Consider the following 14,705-nt stretch of genomic DNA (forward strand, 5'->3'; position numbering starts at 1 on the left):
CTGTCAGCATTTTCCCATTGAGGATGATATTCACTGTGGGTTTTTCATAGATAGAGTTTTTGAAGTTGAGGAATGTTCCATCTATCCTTATACTTTGAAGTGTTTTAATCAGGAACAGATGCTGGATTTTATCAAATGCTTTTTCTGCATCAATTGAGAGGACCATGTGGTTCTTCTCTCTTCTCTTATTGATTTCTTCTGTCACATTGATTGATTTGCGAATGTTAAACCACCCTTGCAACCCAGGGATGAATCCCACCTGGTCATGGTAGATAATCTTTTTAATGTACTGTTGGACCCTATTAGCTAGAATCTTGTTGAGAATCTTGGCATCCATATTCATCAGGGATATTGGTCTGAAATCCTCCTTTTTGGTGGGGTCTTTGCTTGGTTTAGGGATCAGGGTAATGCCGGCTTCATAAAAAGAGTCTGGAAGTTTTCCTTCTGCTTCAATTTTTTGAAACAGCTTCAGATATTATTAGGAATTATTAGGTACCTATTAGAAATAATAGGTATTATTTCTTCTTTGAAAGTTTGGTAGAATTCGCCAGAGAATCCATCAGGTCCTGGGCTCTTGTTTTTTTGGGAGGTTTTTGATCACTGCTTCAATCTCGTTACTAGATATTGGTCTCTTCAGGTTGTCAGTTTCTTCCTGATTCAGTTTTGGAAGTTTATAGTTTTCCAGGATTGCATCCATTTCATCTAGGTTGCTTAACTTATTGGCATATAATTGTTGATAATAATTTCATAATATTGATATGATTGTTGATAATAATTTCATGATATAATTGTTGATTAATAATAATGATTATTTCTATTTCCTTGGTGTTAATTGTGATCTCTCCCTTTTCATTCATAATTTTATTAATTTGGGTCTTCTCTCTTTTCTTTTGCATTAGTTTGGCCAATGGTTTATCTATCTTATTGATCCTTTCAAAAAACCAGCTTCTAGTTTCATTGATACATTCTACTATATCTTTTGTTTCAATCTCATTGATCTCTGCTCTAATCTTGATTATTTCCCTTCTTGTGTGTGGAGTTGGCTTAATTTGTTGTTGATTCTCCAATTCTTTGAGGTGTAAAGACAGCTGGTGAATTCTGGATTTTTCAATTTTTTTGAGAGAGGCTTGGATGACTATGTATTTCCCCCTTAGGACTGCCCTTGCCTTATCCCATAGGTTTTGGACCAAAGTGTCTTCATTCTCATTGGTTTCCATGCATTGTTTAAGTTCTTCCTTGATTTCCTGGCCGATCAAGCATTCTTAAGCAAAGTGGTCTTTAGCTTCCAGGTGTTTGAATTCCTTCCAAACTTTTTCTTGTGATTGAGCTCCAGTTTCAAAGCATTGTGATCTGAGAATATTCAGGGAATAATCTCAGTCTTGTGGTGTTGGTTGAGCCCTGATTTGTGATCCAGTATGTGGTTTATTCTGGAGAAGGTTCCATGTGCACTTGAGAAGAATGAATATTCTGTTGTTTTAGGGTGGAATGTTCTGTATATATCTATGAGGTCCATCTGGTCCAATGTGTCATTCAATGCTCTTTTTGTTTCTCTATTGATTTTCTGCTTGGATGATCTGTCTATTACTGAGAGTGGCGTATTAAGATCCCCTACTATTAATGTATTCATATTAATATGACTCTTTATCTTGCTTAACAGTTGTCTTATGTAGTTGGCTGCTCCCATATTGGGGGCATAAATATTTACAATTGTTAGATCTTCTTGGTGATAGACCCTTTAAGAATGATGTAGTGTCCTTCTGTATCTCTGACTACAGTCTTTAGTTTAAAATCTAGTTTATCTGATATGGGAATCGCTACCCCAGCCTTCTTTTGAGGCCCATTGGCATGAAAGATGCTTCTCCATCCCTTCGCTTTCAGTCTGGATGTATCCTTAGGTTCAAAATGGGTCACTTGTTGACAACATATGAATGGGTTCTGTCGTTTTATCCAATCTGCAACCCTGTGCCATTTTATGGGTACATTTAGGCCATTCATGCTGAGAGTGATTATTGAGAGATACGTTTTTATTGACATCATGTTACATGTGAAATCTTTGTTTCTATAGACTGTCTCCATAAATTTCTGTTCAATGATATTCTTGCGCTTTTTTCTCTTTTATAGAACCCCCGTTAATATTTCTTGTAGTGCTGGCTTGGTGGTCACATACCCTTTTAAACCTTGCCAGTCTTGGAAGCTCTTTATCTCTCCAACCATTCTGAATGTCAGTCTTGCTGGATAAAGTATTCTTGGCTGCATGTTCTTCTCATTTAGTGCCCTGAATACATCTTACCCGCCCTTCCTGGCTTGCCAGGTTTCTGTGGACAGGTCTGACATTATTCTGTTGGGACTTCCTCTGTACATAAGGAATCTCTTCCCCCTAGATTCTTTGTGTTCTCTATAGTACATTGCAGTGTTGTTATATATAGTTGAAGCTTGGTGAATGTTTGTTGAAAATGATGCATAATAAAATAATCATGAAACTTTGCATTCACAAATGGAGGTTATAACTTATCAAAATACATTCATATACTTCATTTCCTTTTTAAAAAAATTTTATTTATTTATTTATTTACTGAGAGAGAGAGCGAGAGCAAGTGGGGATAGGAGCAGAGGGCGAGAGAGAATCCCAAGCAGACTCCACTCTGAGCATGGAGCATGACATGGGGCTTGATCCCTTGACCCTGAGATCATGGTCTGAGCTGAAATAAAGAGTTGAACAATTAATTGACTGAACCATTAATGCACCTCACATAGACTTTCTTTTCTGACCATGATGGAGGAACTGAATTTGATACTATCTCCCCAAATATTGAAAAAACTAAAAAAACAAAAACATTTATTTTCAGCCATTAGACAGAAGACTGTAAGAGACAGAAGACAGAGCCAGGAGACAGAAGGCTGTGATTCTTGCAATATGGGAAATGGGTGAGATAAACACTGTGGTCACTGTAGTTCTTTGCCTGAAGTTACTTTCCCCATCACAAAGCTGAGTGGTTGTATATTGCTCCTAAGCAGGCTATGATGATTTTGCTGAGTTCAGGAGACAGTGATTGGAGTTGACGAAGGCTAAGGAAGCTAGAGTTTGGAGAACTATGCAGAAAAATAACTATATATTTGCATGGAGTCCTCTTGTGTCTTTGCTGTATACTAAGATGTATAGGTATGTACAGAGCAAAATTCCATGAAGTAGGGCAAAGAGTGCCCAGGTTGCTGTTAACTAAAGAGTTTCCAAACCACATACAGTACTGGGAGCCTTCTGAATTATGACTAGCAAGATTGGAGAATCCTTGTTGATTACTTGGCCCATTCAACAGAGATTCTAGAAGGACCATACCTTATTTGCATGATAAATTATCTGTAAAGTAAGGACTCTTCTAGATTGGCCCTAACAAAGCTTAAAAATAATAAAAGCCTAAAAAGTGTAATTAACTTAATCAACTTCCAGAACAAAGACCAATACTCTCTAAAGGAAGAGGACAAAATACAAATTCTCACAATGTAAAACTCAGGTCTAATAAAAAAAAACACTAAGATCTAAGAAAAAATTCTAAACATAGCAAGATATGGGAAAATGTAATACACAACAAGAAGAAAACTCCACCAGGACAATGGGTAAGAAACGACAGAGATGATTGAATTAATGGACAGAAAGAGTAAAAAATCCAGCTATTATTATAACTATGATCAATATATTAAAAAATAAATATTGTGAAAAGAGAAATGGAAGATAATAAAAACTTGTAGGGATGAAAAACTGAACTTGGTATCTAAGATAAAAAGTTTACTGGTTGGTGTTAGTAGCAGATTAAACATTGTCTAAGATAATATCAGTAAATACAAACACATAACAATTGAAAATACCCAACCTCAAGTACAGAGAGAAAAACAATGACAACAAAGAAAAATAAAAATAACTGAGCCTTAGTGACCTATAAAACTTATAGAACAGTGTCAAGTTTTTGCACATACATAAACTTGGAATCCTAGAAAGAAGGGTAGGGGATGGATGGGGAAGAAGAAAGATTTGAAGAAAAGATGAATGAAAAATTTTAAATTTGATGAAACTATAACTTGACACATCTAAGAAATTTAAAGTATAAAAATGATAAGCACAAAGAAAATTATACCAAAACACATTAAAATCAATTTCCTGAAACCACAGATGAGAAAAATTTAAAAGCAGTTTAGGGGGGGGGGGAAACTCTGTCTAAAGAGAAAAAAAATAAAAATTAACAGATTGTTGGGGAATTATGAAAGCCAAAAGACAATGGAACAACATCTTCAAAATTCAGGGAGATAAATGTCAACCTCAAAGTTTATAACCAAAGAACGTATCTTTAAAATTTGACGATGAAATAAATATATTTTCAAACAAAAGCTGAGAGTATTTATTACTAGCAGACAAGAATTATAAGAAATTTTAAAGACTTAAGGGGAAGAAAAATAATACTAGATATAAAATTGGGTCTATTAAAGTAAAGATATGAAAATGGTAAATATTTGGGTGAACGTAAATAACTTTTATCCTCACTTTTAAATTCTTTAAAATTGTGGCTAACTGTTTAAAGTAAAAAATAAATTGTGAAGTTTATAACATGTAGAAGTGAAATGTATGGGGCAATGCTGTTAGGACCTTACATTATACTTGAAGTGGAATATTATTTGAAAATAGAATATGACAGGTTAAAGATGTATATTTTAAGTCCTAAGCCTACTATTAAAAACCAAAAACAAAGAGAAATAGATAACTAGCCAATAGTAGAGATAAAAAGGAATCCCCCAAAGCAAACAAATTTAACAAAAAACCTGTGACAACACGGAGAGACCTAAAGGGTATTAAGTGAAATAAGTCAGACATAGAAAAAGAAACATTATCTGATTTTACTTATATGTGGAATCTAAAAAACCAAGTGAATAAACAACCAGAAATAGACTCATAAATATAGAAGGAAAAAACCCTTCTATTAAGCCAGAGGAAGGAAAATAATAGCCAAAGAAGAGTTAAGATAAATAGAAAATAAATACAATTGGCTAACAGACACATGAATAAATGTTCATCACCATTAGTTGTCAGGGAGATTCAAATCAAAACAGCATTGAGATACAACCTTACACCAGTTAGAATGGCCAAAATTAACAAGACAGTAAACAACATGTGTTGGAGAGGATGTGGAGAAGAGGGAACCCTCTTACACTGTTGGTGGGAATACAAGTTGGTGCAGCCACTTTGGAAAACAGTGTGGAGATTCCTTAAGAAATTAAAAATAGAGCTTCCCTATGACCCTGTAATTGCACTACTAGGTATTTGCCCCAAAGATACTGATGTAGTGAAAAGAAGGGCCATGTGTACCCCAATGTTCATAGCAGCAATGATCACAGTCACCAAACTGTGGAAAGAATCGAGATGCTTTTAACAGATAAATGGATATACAATGGAGTATTATGCCTCCCTCAGAGAGGATGAATACCCAACTTTTGTATCAACATGGATGGGACTGGAAGAGATTATGCTGAGTACAATACATCAAGCAGAGAGAGTTAAATATCATGGTTTCACTTACTTGTGGAGCATAAGGAATAACACGGAGGACATTGGGAGTTGGAGAGAAGAAGTGAGTTGGGGGAAATCACAGGGGGAGACAAACTATGAGAGACTGTGGACTCTGAGAAACAATCTGAGGGTTTTGGAGGGGAGGAGGATGAGGGGTTGGTTGGGTGAGCCTGGTGGTGGGTAACATGAGGGCATGTATTGCATGGAGCACTGGGTGTGGTGCATAAACAATGAATGCTAGAAGTCAGAAAAGAAAATGGACAAAAAAACCCCTCAGAATAAATAGCAATATGGTAGATTTAAAAACCAATGATATTGATAATTACATTAAGTATAAATGGTCTAATTCTCAATTAAATGGTAGAGATGATCAGACTGGGAAAAAAAATTAGACTCAATTATATGCTCTCTACCAAAAGCCCATTTTTTATATGATAACATATAGGTTAAAGGTAGAAAGGATAAAAACATGCAAACACTAAATTTAAGAAAGTTACATTAATATCATGTAGAGTATTCTTTATACTAGGAATATGACTGGGGATTAAGAGAAATATTTTATAACAATGAGTAGTTATATTTTAAGTATATATTTAATTTTTAAAGAGTACCACCAACCTGGCACACCTGGGTGGCTTAGTTGGTTAAGCATCTGCCTTCAGCTCAGGTCATGATCCCAGGGTCCTTGGATTGAATCCTGCATTGGGCTCCTTGCTCAGTAGGAGCCTGCCTCCCTCTGCCTGCTGCTCCCCCTGCTTGTGCTCTTCCTCTCTCTGACAAATAAATAACTAAAACCTTAAAAAAAATAATTTTCCAGAGCGGTTGTGCTGTTTTATATAGCCACTAGCAACATATGAGGGTTTCAGATTTTCTACATCCTTTCTAAAACTTGGTATTTTCAGTGTCTGTGATTCTGGCCAGTCCATTGATTATGTAATGGTATCTATTGTGGTTTTAACTTATAACTCCCTAATGACATTTTTGGGGAAGATTTTGTTTATTTATTTGAGAGAGAGAGTACAAGCAAGGGGAGCAGCAGGCAGAGAGAGAAGCAGGCTCCCCACTGAGCAGGGAGCTTAATGTGGGGGTTGAACGCAGGACCCAGGGATCTTGATCTGAGCTGAAGGCAGATGCTTAACCAACTGAGCCACCAGGCATCCATCCCTAATGACATTTTTATCTCTAGTTGGACAGTTGCTGGATTTGCCTTATCTAAGGGCTTGTTCAGCCTAACGGGACTTATCTTATGATGGTTATCCTGACCATATGGTCATTTGGTATGCTAGTTACCAAGTTTTCCATTTTTTCCATTTGTGTTCCATGCTAGTACAAGGCCCAGTATCTTGCCAGAAGTTGTTTTTTGAAAAGGTTTATGATTCTCCACTTTAGATAACATGATCTTGTTTCAGAACCCTAGGGACTGAGTTGTGATTTTTCTCACCAAATTTTGCCATGAATTCTATATGACACCTCGTCTGACCATTAAAATATCAATCACCATAAATCTGCCAGGTCATATGGCCCAAGTGATAGGACTGCTTGAGCCACCTGAGGCTCCATCCAAAGCAACTTTTTTTCATCTGGCATATAGGCTAGAGCAGTAACTCTAGATTTGGAATATACTGCCTCCAAACCCTGAAGTTGCTCACAAAGTATTCTTTCTTCATGGAAGGGGGAACAAAGAACAATAACTTGACTATTTTTTTTAAGATTTTATTCATTTGAAAGAGAGAGCACAAGCTGAGGTGGGGGGAGACTCCCCTCTGAGAAGGGAGCCCATTGTGGGGCTGGATCCCAGGACTCTGGGATCATGATCTGAGCCCAAGGCAGATGATTAAGGAACTGAGCCACCCAGGTGCTCCAATATCTTGACTGTTATTTTGAAAGAATGACTCAGCACACTCCTTATTGTTAAACCTCTGAAGTATTTATGGAATTGGTTTGCCCCTGAATCTTCATTGAGTTTCTTTCTCAAGCCCAGGAGTCCATATCCATATATTATGCTGGTCTTCTCTTGTTCATCTGGCTTGATCAACATAGCATCATTGATTTTATGGGTTAATGTGATTTTTGGCAAGGTACCCACATTTCTTTGGCTTTTATTATGACAGAGGGCAGGAGACTTAACATAGTCCTGGGGCAAAACTGTAAATGTATCCTCTTATCCATTAAAAAAAAAAAAAAAAGAGCAAACTCTTTCTGGCCCTCTTCTCTAGATTAGATAGAAACGAATGCATTTACCAAATCATTGACTGCATAATCTAATATAGGGGCTGGCAAACCGTTTCTGTAAAGGGCCAGATAATAAATAGTTTATGCTTTGGAGGTCAAAATTAGTCTCTCTCAGCAAGATATTTTGGGTAGGATCCAGGTTAGATTTTCTGGTCTTCCTGTACCTGGGTTTAATTCCCTGTCTGCATCAAACAGTGTTCTCCTTTGCAGTTATGTTTGATTGATGCTCCTGTCTTGGGAGACATGCAAGGTTAGCTTTGGCAACTCCTTGTGTTCTTAATCCTCCTAGGGTGGAAGTCCTGTCTCAAGATTAAAACCCTCTGTGTTTCACATGCTCTAACTGTTGTAAGTGATGAGGGGAAGGCAAAAAGAGAGAAATCCTGTTGTGAGTTCTCACTAGATGGGGTGAGTGTATGGGAGAGTCATCACTCAGACTGGTGTTTTGCACACCTGGACTGGTGAAAGAGTCTTCACCGTCATGCAGTGTTTAGATTTGCAAGCACCTGGTCCAGCTGTTGGTACCTCCCTATGCTTTCTCCATGCAAATCAGAGCAGAACTGTGTAGAATCAGGGATTTCTTCAGACCAGGGTTAGCTAAGTATGCTTTAGCATACATAGCTAACCAAGTTACACTTTGGTTGTGAAGATAATGCCATTCGTTAATGATGCACAGTCCACCTTCATTATTCATGGATTCCATATTTGTAAGTTCACCTACTTGCTAAAATTTATTGAGTCCAAAATCAATACTTATGGTGCTTTTATGGTCATTACTGGACATTGACAAAGTTGTAAAAAATTCAGGTCACCCAACAGGCATGGTCACAGCCTGTTGATAAGGTGATGTTCTCTCTTCTTGTTTTAAGTCTCAGACTGTAAGTAAATGTTCTTTTTGTAGTCTGTAAAGTACCACGTTTTTGCATTGTTGTGCTTTTATGGGATGGCTGCTGTTTAAATGCCCCCCAGGTGAAGTGCTGAAATGTTGAAGTGCTGTGTAGGGTTCCTATGAGCAAGAAGACTTGATGTCTCTTACAGAGAAAGTGAGTGTTAGATAAGTTTCCTTCGGGCATGAGTTACAGTGCTATTGACTGTGAGTTCAATGTTAATGAAATAAAAGTATATAGGAAATAAGATATTTTAAACAGAAACACACATAAAACAAGGTTATATATTGCTTGATGAAAATATTGTGACCAGACACTTGTGGGAACCTAGTCCTATATTTCCCTGAGGAGTGATTGTTCAGTATTCACTAATTCAGCATCTGCAGTGACTTTGCAGAGGGCAACTATTGCAAAAAATGAGAATTGATTCTATATCAATCCCAAATATATATTCTGGGACTGGGGAAATAGCACCTGTTTGGGTTCATGGACTCAGTGGACATAATATAAGCTGTATCTTGGCCAAGACTCACCTATTTACCTAGTCCCCTATATTCCTACTCTAATTCTGGCCAGGAGGGATGTGGGCACTGAGAGAGGTACATTTTGCCTAGCCAGGGAGAGGCCTCTGTATCGTCCTCCAGGGCTGGGGGTAGGGGAGTGCGTTGTAGCTCCCAAAAGGGAGGAAGGGATTAAGTCTGTATTTTCAGAGGGTTAGTCTAGGGTGTGAAAATCATCAAGGTCATCCACCCTCATGTCCCTATCCCATGTTTAGGATCCCAGGTTTTTACAGTGAGGGCCTGACCCTGGCATAACAGACCTGCCTTGCTTGGGCCTTAATCATCTTTGAAGTTTAGCTCTCAGACTTTTCTGTTATAGGACATGAGAGTTTCTTTCTGTGTGGCAAAGAGGCCCTCAGGCTTTCATGCTTGGCTTTCAGGTGTTCATCTTTCTCCAGAACACCAATCATGCTGATTGATCATTATCCTATGGCTACTATTTTTTCTATACATCTCAGATCCCTCTACCTCCTACACCTGGCCTGCTAAAGCCTTTCCTGTACACAATCCCAGTTCATCAGTAGTGAAACTTTTAACGGCTGGATCCCCACTTTGTGCCAGACTGTTTGTGCCCCACCACTAATCACTGAGTCCTCATGGCCTACCAGATGGTGAGTGATCACTGTGGTGATGGTATTCCCATCAGCCAGACACCAGGTTCTTCTTCCTTTGAGCTTATGTTGTCTTAAGACCTTGCTTGAAGGTTCAGAAAATATCTTACCTTAGTCTAAGTCCCATACAAGCATCCCTTGTGGTGCTTTGAGAGTCTGAGTGTGCAGAATTTGTTGTCCTTCTATGCTGGAATACTGGGCAGCAGCGACCATCACAGGTTTTAGCTCATAGTGGGTGTCATAGACAAACACCAATCTCATAAAGGATGTCAAGGAGCAAACCCATTGCTACTCTCTAGGAGCCAAAAGAGACAACAAGACTTAAGGATACAGTACAACATGGTTTATTACTTATAGAAAAGCAAACAGCAGGAGCATTAGCAATGTGAGTGCTGACTCACTTATGGGGCATGATGAGTTTAATGGGTGGCTACACATCATGTACATTGCAGCAGAAGAACCCAGGACCAAATGCCCGGCACCTTTCTGGGCAAGCAGAAAACATTGCTGCAAGAAACAAGCAAATTCCTCTCCCTGGGGCATCAAACAGTTACATGGTAGTTAACCTTGGCCACGCCATCATCTTTTTTATTATCAGGAAATGGAGGAGACTTGCAATCTGTCATAGTAAGCAAGAACGCCCAGAATTTTCAGGATCCTGGGATGGGTTGCCTCTCCGAACAGGAAATATTCATGGATGTTTGTTGAATGAATAAATGAGAATAGTGTGCTCTGCCTAAAGTGGGCAATCTCTTCAGATTTCACCGGGTGGCTTGGAATGGAAGCCTTGTTTCTGTTGCAGTGCATAGTTTTAACTATGAAGTTTTATCTGTAACTCATTCTCACCATACTTGGGATCTTGAGGAGCATGAGAAAGAAATATGGGTGTGTAGGAGGGTAGGACATTGGCAGATGAAATGCAGATTTTCCTGGGAAAATAAAGAGGCATTTCTGAGAAGCAGGTTGATGAGCCTTTGAACTATTTGCAAAACTGCTAGAAATTTCTGCAGAGGGCTTGCTGTGATTGGTTATTAAGCTGCAGCTGCAACTGTGGAACAAGCTGGCATCCAAGTTTTAAATAATCCTTCAAAATGTGCAATTCTCTATGGGGTGGTAGATTAAAATTCATGCTCTCTATTTTCTATACTTCAGGACATTTTCCTTTTAAAATTCACTTCCATGTGTCCTGGGAAGATCAAGAGATACTGACATCAGTTTGTAAGATAATCAGGGTAGCAATAGCCTGAAAGGGGAGAGAATTTCATCTGTAGGCTAAGGAATTAATAATGTCATCTTATTAAGACTCTAAGGATGGCATGAACTGTTTTAACTGAGGGATTACATTGGATAAGTATCAGAGCCCAGGACTAGCTGGGTTATCCAGTGGATAAGACCATATAGAGTTAAAGTGAAAGGATTTGCCCTTATCATCAACATGAAGACTTTAAGATCCAGGAGAAAACTATGTCAAAGATTCAGTAGGATGTGGACAGCCCAACTCCACTCTGCTTGGGTACCTCTTCTTCCCTTCTCATACCCATTTCCCAGGTCTAACTTAGATCCTGAGATCTTCTCTGATCAGTCCACCTTCTGAATGGAGACTCCGAGTCATTGTTTTTTACCAGTGGTTCTCAAACTTCAGTGTGCACCAGAGAGCTTGTAAAAACTCAGACTTCTGGGCCTCATTTCTAGAGTGTCCAGAAGACCTGGGGTGGTGCTGGTGATTATGCATTGCTGACCAGTTCCCAGGTGCTGCTGCTGTTGCTGAGCCCGGTATAATCCTTCTAGACCCATCTATCCATGTACCTTGTTTTTCATTTAATTGTCAGTGTCTCAGTGTAGGAGACCTCTTGTTCCATACTGCTATGAAATTTTCCTATTATATAGTCTGACACACATATCTCTGTAATAATAAATGTTAGTTCCATTTACCATTCCTCATATCTTTATTTGAATCATAAATTTTTTGAAGGAGTCTTTATGCAGCTAGCTACTTAGGAAGTATTCAATAAATATTTACTACATAAATGGGTGGACATAAGGTTCTTGAATTCAATCAAGAGAATTCAATTTCGCTTGGGTCATAATCTGAGGGTACTGGGATCGAGTCCTGCATCGGGCTCTCTGCTTGGCAGGGAGCCTGCTTCCTTCGAGAGGGGATCAAGCCTGCCTCTCTGCCTATTTGTGATCTCTCTGTGTGTCAAATAAATAAAATCGTAAAAAAAAAAAAAGACACTTTTTGCCTCCGCACTTCACAGTGGCAACAGGGCTGAGGTGACCTGATACCTGCCATTTTGTTTCTTTGTCCTCAGTGGGGTTTGATTCTTATAACTGTTTTCAGTTTGGAAGCCTGGCTTGGGAGAGAGATATCAGCACTCTTTTCTTTCCCTGTTACCAAGTACAGGAATAGAATTTCCAATGGGCAGGCAGCTCGGAGATTAGGGGTAAGTCACAGTAGATTTCAAACATCCCAGTGGAACTTGACACTTTGAAACTATCCCCCAAAGAGTCATATAACTTTGGAAATATAAAAATCGCCCCCTGATTGTTCTTTATTTTTTTGGTATGTGAATTTCATTGCTAGTTTTTTTTTTTAAAGATATTATTGATTTATTTGAGAGAGAGAGAGAGAGAGAAGTGGACTCCTTGCTGAGCAGAGAGCCTGATGTAGGGCTTGATCCCAGGACCCTGAGAGCATGACCTGAGCCTAAAGCAGATACTTAACTGACTGAGTCACCCAGGTATCGCTTCATTGCTGATTTTTCTTTTTTACTGTTATGGATAAATCTATCCTCTATTTTGTCACCTAAAAAAAATGGGGTCTTATCCTCATATTTGGGTAATCACTTTTTCTCTATCTACAACTATTCCTGTTGAGGATAGTGGAAAAAACATGGATTTGAGTTCACATAGGCTTGAGTTCATATAGTTTAGAGTTCAAGTGTTGTTTTTATTGCTGCATTAGTTCTAGTCTATTCAGAAGCAGAAGACAGGACAGGATTAGACATCCAGAGATTTATTGGGAGAAGGATTAGGGGCAGGTGGAACAGAGCTGACCTTCAGATCAGAGGCAGGTCTGACACTTGGAGAAAGAGAGAGGAAAGGAAAGTTGTGTGGGAAGTCTCAAACTGCAGGTTGAAAGAAAAGTTTTGCTAGGTTTCAAGGAGTCTTCAAGCTAAAGGTGGCTAATTGGAGGACTACTGTATCTTGCTGGAATGATCCCTTGTTATTCCATACATTTTACCCCCACCATACTCAGCTGTTGGCCAGGAGATGTTCTTGTAGCCCAAAATGTGAGTGGCTCATGTTCATGGGCACCGCGGCCTCTGAAAACAGGATACAATAGGATGTGAATAACAGTTGGGATACTCTACTTTCGCCTACTTAAAGATGACTGTGAGGGGCGCCTGGGTGGCTCACTGGGTTAAAGCCTCTGCATTCGGATCAGGTCGTGATCCCAGGGTCCTGGGATCAAGCCCCACATCAGGCTCCCTGCTCAGCGGGGAGCCTGCTTCCTCCTCTCTCTCTGCCTGCCTCTCTGCCTACTTGTGATCTCTGTCAAATAAATAAAATCTTAAAAAAAAAAAAAAAAGATGACTGTGAATGATTTCTGCTTAGAACTTGTACTAGTGTAGAGTGACCAAGGGAATTAAAATAAGTGGGGTAAATTCATCTCAGTAGCCACTGCTTTGGTTCTTAAATGAAATTTCTAAATCTGATTTCCAATGTTCCCTTCGATTCTTACATTATTCCCCATTTTCCTGCTTGAATTAGATGCGTTATTTTTAATGCCTGAAACCAAAGAAACTTCACCTGGCTACTTACTATAATTTTGAGTGTTAAGCTAATTTTTTTGTTCTACTTATTAAATGTAGGAATTGGACAGGTGAAATAAGAGATTATGTAAAACATTTGGCACATGGGAAGTACCCGACAATTTTTCCCACTTCAAAACTGATTTCATATTTTAATAACATAAGTTTCTGAGACTTGAGTTTAAATAAAATTTCATTAGATTGTAAATGTTTACTTTATTATAAATATCACACCACCACTATTTATTGAATGTTAACAATGTTTGAAGTAAAATTCCACAAAGGATACTCAAGACATGGTTCCCAGTCTCAGAGGGAAATAACTACTTTCACAAAAATCTTAACTCCCTATTATCTAAAACAAAATTCAAAATACTTCTCTTATTATTGAAGGTCACTCAGCATCTGACCCTGTCTTTCCTTTCTAAACTTATTTTACTCCCCAGCACATTCCCAGATGGAACTCACCTTGCCCTTCTTGTGTCAGAGGTTTACTCATGACATTCCAACTACCCCCTTTGCCTTCTGCCACTTGTTCCTCACTCCAGAGTTATACTGTGACAATCCCACCTGTGCTCATAGCTGACCTCAGATCAGAAGTCCTCTACATGAAGGTTTCTGTACCCTAAACCAGCCCCAGTGCTTTCTGATTTCCTCTTCTGTCCTTTCTGGCACACTTTCTTTTGCTCATAGGAACTTCTTTATCACAGGATGGCTAATGTGTGCCCACACTTGTAGGGCTTGCATCTCACTACACTTGTATTTCCTTCAGAATACCCAATACAGTGTTTGTGACATAAGTGCTTCCAAGTGATAAGTAAAATCACATGAAAGGAAGACAGTGTGATGATAGGAAACAGGCAATAAGTTGGTCAGCACTCTATGAAATGTAGAGAGGCAGAACTCTTTTTAAATTTTATCTTGAAATATTTTTCAAACTGAGAGAAGTGTTTTAACTGCAGTACAAAGAACTCCTGCATACCTTTCACCCCAGTTTTTACCAATTGCTAATATTTTGCCACATTTACTTTATCATTTCTCATGTTTTATCT

The 14,705-nt window shown here is 38.6% G+C and overlaps 1 long non-coding RNA gene across 3 annotated transcripts in view; it reads left to right on the forward strand.

The window, feature by feature from the left end:
• LOC309849253 overlaps positions 1 to 14,705 on the forward strand; it is a 323,232-nt gene that overhangs the window by 8,889 nt on the left and 299,638 nt on the right. For all 3 annotated transcript variants that reach the window (XR_014303616.1, XR_014303617.1, XR_014303618.1), the window contains exon 2: positions 2,847 to 2,925. This is a non-coding gene — a long non-coding RNA (uncharacterized lncRNA). The remainder of the gene's footprint in view (positions 1 to 2,846; positions 2,926 to 14,705) is intronic.

Source organism: Mustela nivalis (genome assembly GCF_964662115.1).
Source record: "Mustela nivalis genome assembly, chromosome: 15".
Lineage (NCBI taxonomy): Eukaryota > Metazoa > Chordata > Mammalia > Carnivora > Mustelidae > Mustela > Mustela nivalis.